We start from the raw sequence: 8,386 nt of genomic DNA on the forward strand, positions 1-8,386 counted from the left end.
GGGGGTAAAATTGAAAAAAGTTTAAAAAAAATTTTTTTTGTACTTAGTAATTTTTTCGGCATTTATCAGACTTTCAGATAGGGGAAATGTCAGTGAACGTTCAGATATCAGTTCCAGAGCGATTCGCCCAATGAGTCCTTGATATTTAGTCGTTTTCAGCCAATTTTCTGGATTTTTGAAAATTTCACTTTTTTGTGAAAATATCCACTAAATGAGAGAATAATATGTGTGAGGGTACCCCAGGAGAGATCCAAATGTGTGTGGGTGGAATATATATCCCACGGGGGTAAAATTGAAAAAAGTTTTAAAAAATTTTTTTTTGGACTTAGCAATTTTTCCGCTGTTTATCAGACTTTCAGATAGGGAAAATGTCAGTGAGCGTTCCGATTACAGTTCCAGAGCGATTCGCCCAATGAGTCCTTGATATTGAGTCGTTTTCAGCCAATTTTCTAGATTTTTGAAAATTTCACTTTTTTGTGAAAATATCCACTAAATGAGGGCATATTATGTGTGAGGGTACCCCAGGAGAGTTCCAAATGTGTGTGGGTAGAATATATATCCCACGGGGATAAAATTGAAAAGAGTTGAAAAAAATTTTTTTTTGGACTTAGTAATTTTTCCGGCGTTCATCAGACTTTCAGATAGGGGAAATGTCAGTGAGCATTCCGATTTCAGTTCCAGAGCGATTCGCCCAATGAGTCCTTGATATTTAGTCGTTTTCAGCCAATTTTCTGGATTTTTGAAAATTTCACTTTTTTGTGAAAATATCCACTAAATGAGGGCATAATATGTGTGAGGGTACCCCAGGAGAGTTCCAAATGTGTGTGGGTAGAATATATATCCCACGGGGATAAAATTGAAAAGAGTGGAAAAAAATTTTTTTTTGTACTTAGTAATTTTTCCGGCGTTCATCAGACTTTCAGATAGGGGAAATGTCAGTGAGCATTCCGATTTCAGTTCCAGAGCTATTCGCCCAATGAGTCCTTGATATTTAGTCGTTTTCAGCCAATTTTCTGGATTTTTGAAAATTTCACTTTTTTGTGAAAATATCCACTAACTGAGGGCATAATATGTGTGAGGGTACCCCAGGAGAGTTCCAAATGTGTGTGGGTAGAATATATATCCCACTGGGGTAAAATTGAAAAAAGTTTAAAAAAAATTTTTTTTGTAAATAGTAATTTTTCCGGCATTTATCAGACTTTCAGGTAGGGGAAAAGTCAGTGAGCGTTCAGATTTCAGTTCCAGAGCGATTCGCCCAATGAGTCCTTGATATTTAGTCGTTTTCAGCCAATTTTCTGGATTTTTGAAAATTTCACTTTTTTGTGAAAATATCCACTAAATGAGAGATCAATATGTGTGAGGGTACCCCAGGAGAGTTCCAAATGTGTGTGGGTAGAATATATATCCCACGGGGTAAAATTGAAAAAAGTTGAAAACATTTTTTTTTGGGACTTTGTAATTTTTCCGGCGTTTATCAGACTTTCACAGATAGGGGAAATGTATGTGAGCGTTCCGATTTCAGTTCCAGAGCGATTTGCCCAATGAGTCCTTGATATTTAGTCGTTTTCAGCCAATTTTTTGGATTTTTGAAAATTTCACTTTTTTTGTGAAAATATCCACTAAATGAGGGAATAATATGTGTGAGGGAACCCCAGGAGAGTTCCAAATGTGTGTGGGTAGAATATATATCCCACAGGGATAAAATTGAAGAAAGTTGAAAAAAAATTTTTTTTTGACTTAGTTATTTTTCCGGCGTTCATCAGACTTTCAGATAGTGGAAATGTCAGTGAGGATTCCGATTTCAGTTTCAGAGCGATTTGCCCAATGAGTCCTTGATATTTAGTCGTTTTCAGCCAATTTTCTGGATTTTTGAACATTTCACTTTTTTGTGAAAACATCCACTAAATGAGGGAATAATATGTGTGAGGGTACCCCAGGAGAGTTCCAAATGTGTGTGGGTAGAATATATATCCCACGGGGGTAAAATTGAAAAAAGTTGAAAAAAATTTTTTTTTGAACTTAGTCATTTTTCCGGCGTTTATCAGACTTTCACATAGGGGAAATGTCAGTGAGCGTTCCGATTTCAGTTCCAGAGCGATTCGCCCAATGAGTCCTTGATATTTAGTCGTTTTCAGCCAATTTTCTGGATTTTTGAAAATTTCACTTTTTTGTGAAAATATCCACTAAATGAGAGAATAATATGTGTGAGGGTACCCCAGGAGAGATCCAAATGTGTGTGGGTGGAATATATATCCCATGGGGGTAAAATTGAAAAAAGTTTTAAAAAATTTTTTTTTGGACTTAGCAATTTTTCCGCTGTTTATCAGACTTTCAGATAGGGAAAATGTCAGTGAGCATTCCGATTTCAGTTCCAGAGCGATTCGCCCAATGAGTCCTTGATATTTAGTCGTTTTCAGCCAATTTTCTGGATTTTTGAAAATTTCACTTTTTTGTGAAAATATCCACTAAATGAGGGCATAATATGTGTGAGGGTACCCCAGGAGAGTTCCAAATGTGTGTGGGTAGAATATATATCCCACGGGGATAAAATTGAAAAGAGTGGAAAAAAAATTTTTTTTGTACTTAGTAATTTTTCCGGCGTTCATCAGACTTTCAGATAGGGGAAATGTCAGTGAGCATTCCGATTTCAGTTCCAGAGCGATTCGCCCAATGAGTCCTTGATATTTAGTCGTTTTCAGCCAATTTTCTGGATTTTTGAAAATTTCACTTTTTTGTGAAAATATCCACTAAATGAGGGCATAATATGTGTAAGGGTACCCCAGGACAGTTCCAAATGTGTGTGGGTAGAATATATATCCCACTGGGGTAAAATTGAAAAAAGTTTAAAAAAAATTTTTTTTGTAAATAGTAATTTTTCCGGCATTTATCAGACTTTCAGATAGGGGAAAAGTCAGTGAGCGTTCAGATTTCAGTTCCAGAGCGATTCGCCCAATGAGTCCTTGATATTTAGTCGTTTTCAGCCAATTTTCTGGATTTTTGAAAATTTCACTTTTTTGTGAAAATATCCACTAAATGAGAGATCAATATGTGTGAGGGTACCCCAGGAGAGTTCCAAATGTGTGTGGGTAGAATATATATCCCACGGGGTAAAATTGAAAAAAGTCGAAAACATTTTTTTTTGGGACTTAGTAATTTTTCCGGCGTTTATCAGACTTTCACAGATAGGGGAAATGTATGTGAGCGTTCCGATTTCAGTTCCAGAGCGATTTGCCCAATGAGTCCTTGATATTTAGTCGTTTTCAGCCAATTTTTTGGATTTTTGAAAATTTCACTTTTTTTGTGAAAATATCCACTAAATGAGGGAATAATATGTGTGAGGGTATGCCAGGAGAGTTCCAAATGTGTGTGGGTAGAATATATATCCCACGGGGGTAAAATTGAAAAAAGTTGAAAAAAATTTTTTTTGGAACTTAGTGTCTTTTCCGGCGTTTATCAGACTTTCAGATAGGGGAAATGTCAGTGAGCGTTCCAATTTCAGTTCCAGAGCGATTCGCCCAATGAGTCCTTGATATTTAGTCGTTTTCAGCCAATTTTCTGGATTTTTGAAAATTTCACTTTTTTTGTGAAAATATCCACTAAATGAGAGAATAATATGTGTGAGAGTACCCCAGGAGAGTTCCAAATGTGTGTGAGTAGAATATATATCCCACGGGGATAAAATTGAAAAAAGTTGAAAAAACAAATTTTTTTGGACTTAGTAATTTTTCCTGCGTTTATCAGACTTTCAGATAGGGGAAATGTCAGTGAGCGTTCAGATTTCAGTTCCAGAGCGTTTCGCCCAATGAGTCCTTGATATTTAGTCGTTTTCAGCCAATTTTCTGGATTTTTAAAAATTTCACTTTTTTGTGAAAATATCCACTAAATGAGGGAATAATATGTGTGAAGGTACCCCAGGAGAGTTCCAAATGTGTGTGGGTAGAATATATATCCCACAGGGGTAAAATTGAAAAAAGTTGAAAAAAATTTTTTTTTGAACTTAGTCATTTTTCCGGCGTTTATCAGAATTTCAGATAGGGGAAATGTCAGTGAGCGTTCCGATTTCAGTTCCAGAGCGATTCGCCCAATGAGTCCTTGATATTTATTCGTATTCAGCCAATTTTCTGGATTTTTGAAAATTTCACTTTTTTTGTGAAAATATGCACTAAATGAGAGAATAATATGTATGAGGGTACCCCAGGAGAGATCCAAATGTGTGTGGGTAGAAAATATATCCCACGGGTGTAAAATTGAAAAAAGTTGAAAAAAAATTTTTTTGAAACTTAGTCATTTTTCCGGCGTTTATCAGACTTTCACATAGGGGAAATGTCAGTGAGCGTTCCGATTTCAGTTCCAGAGCGATTCGCCCAATGAGTCCTTGATATTTACTCGTTTTCAGCCAATTTTCTGGATTTTTGAAAATTTCACTTTTTTGGGAAAATATCCACTAAATGAGGGAATAATATGTGTGAGGGTACCCCAGGAGAGTTCCAAATGTGTGTGGGTAGAATATATATCCCACGGGGAAAAATTGAAAAAAGTTGAAAAAAAATTTTTTTTTGGACTTAGTAATTTTTCCGCTGTTTATCAGACTTTCAGATAGGGAAAATGTCAGTGAGCGTTCCGATTACAGTTCCAGAGTGACTCGCCCAATGAGTCCTTGATATTTAGTCGTTTTCAGCCAATTTTCTGGATTTTTGAAAATTTCACTTTTTTGTGAAAATATCCACTAAATGAGGGCATAATATGTGTGAGGGTACCCCAGGAGAGTTCCAAATGTGTGTGGGTAGAATATATATCCCAAGGGGGTAAAATTGAAAAAAGTTTAAAAAAAAATTTTTTTGGACTTAGTAATTTTTCCGGCATTTATCAGATTTTCAGATAGGGGAAATGTCAGTGAGCATTCAGATTTCAGTTCCAGAGCGATTCGCCCAATGAGTCCTTGATATTTAGTCGTTTTCAGCCAATTTTCTGGACTTTTGAAAATTTCACTTTTTTGTGAAAATATCCACTAAATGAGAGAATAATATGTGTGAGGGTACCCCAGGAGAGATCCAAATGTGTGTGGGTGGAATATATATCCCACGGGGGTAAAATTGAAAAAAGTTTTAAAAAATTTTTTTTTGGACTTAGTAATTTTTCCGCTGTTTATCAGACTTTCAGATAGGGAAAATGTCAGTGAGCATTCCGATTACAGTTCCAGAGTGATTCGCCCAATGAGTCCTTGATATTGAGTCGTTTTCAGCCAATTTTCTGGATTTTTGAAAATTTCACTTTTTTGTGAAAATATCCACTAAATGAGAGATCAATATGTGTGAGGGTACCCCAGGAGAGTTCCAAATGTGTGTGGGTAGAATATATATCCCACGGGGGTAAAATTGAAAAAAGTTGAAAACATTTTTTTTTGGGACTTAGTAATTTTTCCGGCGTTTATCAGACTTTCACAGATAGGGGAAATGTATGTGAGCGTTCCGATTTCAGTTCCAGAGCGATTCGCCCAATGAGTCCTTGATATTTAGTCGTTTTCAGCCAATTTTCTGGACTTTTGAAAATTTCACTTTTTTGTGAAAATATCCACTAAATGAGAGAATAATATGTGTGAGGGTACCCCAGGAGAGATCCAAATGTGTGTGGGTGGAATATATATCCCACGGGGGTAAAATTGAAAAAAGTTTAAAAAAATTTTTTTTTGGACTTAGTAATTTTTCCGCTGTTTATCAGACTTTCAGACAGGGAAAATGTCAGTGAGCATTCCGATTACAGTTCCAGAGTGATTCGCCCAATGAGTCCTTGATATTGAGTCGTTTTCAGCCAATTTTCTGGATTTTTGAAAATTTCACTTTTTTGTGAAAATATCCACTAAATGAGAGATCAATATGTGTGAGGGTACCCCAGGAGAGTTCCAAATGTGTGTGGGTAGAATATATATCCCACGGGGGTAAAATTGAAAAAAGTTGAAAACATTTTTTTTTGGGACTTAGTAATTTTTCCGGCATTTATCAGACTTTCAGATAGGGGAAAAGTCAGTGAGCGTTCAGATTTCAGTTCCAGAGCGATTCGTCCAATGATTCCTTGATATTTAGTCGTTTTCAGCCAATTTTCTGGTTTTTTGAAAATTTCACTTTTTTGAGAAAATATCCACTAAATGAGGACATAATATGTGTGAGGGTACCCCAGGAGAGTTCCAAATGTGTGTGGGTAGAATATATATCCCACAGGGATAAAATTGAAAAGAGTTGAAAAAAATTTTTTTTTAGACTTAGTAATTTTTCCGGCGTTCATCAGACTTTCAGATAGGGGAAATGTCAGTGAGCATTCCGATTTCAGTTCCAGAGCGATTCGCCCAATGAGTCCTTGATATTTAGTCGTTTTCAGCCAATTTTCTGGATTTTTGAAAATTTCACTTTTTTGTGAAAATATCCACTAAATGAGAGATCAATATGTGTGAGGGTACCCCAGGAGAGTTCCAAATGTGTGTGGGTAGAATATATATCCCACGGGGGTAAAATTGAAAAAAGTTGAAAACATTTTTTTTTGGGACTTAGTAATTTTTCCGGCGTTTATCAGACTTTCACACATAGGGGAAATGTATGTGAGCGTTCCGATTTCAGTTCCAGAGCGATTTGCCCAATGAGTCCTTGATATTTAGTCGTTTTCAGCCAATTTTTTGGATTTTTGAAAATTTCACTTTTTTTGTGAAAATATCCACTAAATGAGGGAATAATATGTGTGAGGGTATGCCAGGAGAGTTCCAAATGTGTGTGGGTAGAATATATATCCCACGGGGGTAAAATTGAAAAAAGTTGAAAAAAATTTTTTTTTGAACTTAGTCTCTTTTCCGGCGTTTATCAGACTTTCAGATAGGGGAAATGTCAGTGAGCGTTCCGATTTCAGTTCCAGAGCGATTCGCCCAATGAGTCCTTGATATTTAGTCGTTTTCAGCAAATTTTCTGGATTTTTGAAAATTTCACTTTTTTTGTGAAAATATCCACTAAATGAGAGAATAATATGTGTGAGAGTACCCCAGGAGAGTTCCAAATGTGTGTGGGTAGAATATATATCCCACTGGGGTAAAATTGAAAAAAGTTTAAAAAAATTTTTTTTGGACTTAGTAATTTTTCCGGCATTTATCAGACTTTCAGATAGGGGAAATGTCAGTGAGCATTCGGATTTCACTTCCAGAGCGATTCGCCCAATGAGTCCTTGATATTTAGTCGTTTTCAGCCAATTTTCCGGATTTTTGAAAATTTCACTTTTTTGTGAAAACATCCACTAAATGAGGGAATAATATGTGTGAGGGTACCCCAGGAGAGTTCCAAATGTGTGTGAGTAGAATATATATCCCACGGGGATAAAATTGAAAAAAGTTGAAAAAAAAATTTTTTTGGACTTAGTAATTTTTCCTGCGTTTATCAGACTTTCAAATAGGGGAAATGTCAGTGAGCGTTCAGATTTAAGTTCCAGAGCGTTTCGCCCAATGAGTCCTTGATATTTAGTCGTTTTCAGCCAATTTTCTGGATTTTTAAAAATTTCACTTTTTTGTGAAAATATCCACTAAATGAGGGAATAATATGTGTGAAGGTACCCCAGGAGAGTTCCAAATGTGTGTGGGTAGAATATATATCCCACAGGGGTAAAATTGAAAAAAGTTGAAAAAATTTTTTTTTTGAACTTAGTCATTTTTCCGGCGTTTATCAGAATTTCAGATAGGTGAAATGTGAGTGAGCGTTCCGCTTTCAGTTCCAGAGCGATTCGCCCCATGAGTCCTTGATATTTAGTCGTTTTCAGCCAATTTTCTGGATTATTGAAAATTTCACTTTTTTGTGAAAATATCCAGTAAATGAGGGAATAATATGTGTGAGGGTACCCCAGGAGAGTTCCAAATGTGTGTGGGTAGAATATAAATCCCACGGGGATAAAATTGAAAAAAGTTGAAAAAAATTTTTTCTTAGACTTAGTCATTTTTCCGGCGTTCATCAGACTTTCACATAGGTGAAATGTGAGTGAGCGTTCCGCTTTCAGTTCCAGAGCGATTCGCCCAATGAGTCCTTGATATTTAGTCGTTTTCGGCCAATTTTCCGGATTTTTGAAAATTTCACTTTTTTGTGAAAACATCCACTAAATGAGGGAATAATATGTGTGAGGGTACCCCAGGAGAGTTCCAAATGTGTGTGGGTAGAATATATATCCCACGGGGATAAAATTTAAAAAAGTTGAAAAAAAATTTTTTTTTGGACCTAGTAATTTTTCCGGCGTTTATCAGACTTTCAGATAGGGAAAATGTCAGTGAGCGTTCCGATTTCAGTTCCAGAGCGATTCGCCCAATGAGCCCTTGATATTTAGTCATTTTCAGCCAATTTTCTGGATTTTTGAAAATTTCACTTTTTTG

This window comes from Phyllobates terribilis, unplaced genomic scaffold (assembly GCF_046119375.1).
Source record: "Phyllobates terribilis strain yellow unplaced genomic scaffold, ASM4611937v1 Scaffold_31__1_contigs__length_13893835, whole genome shotgun sequence".
Taxonomy (NCBI): Eukaryota; Metazoa; Chordata; class Amphibia; order Anura; family Dendrobatidae; genus Phyllobates; species Phyllobates terribilis.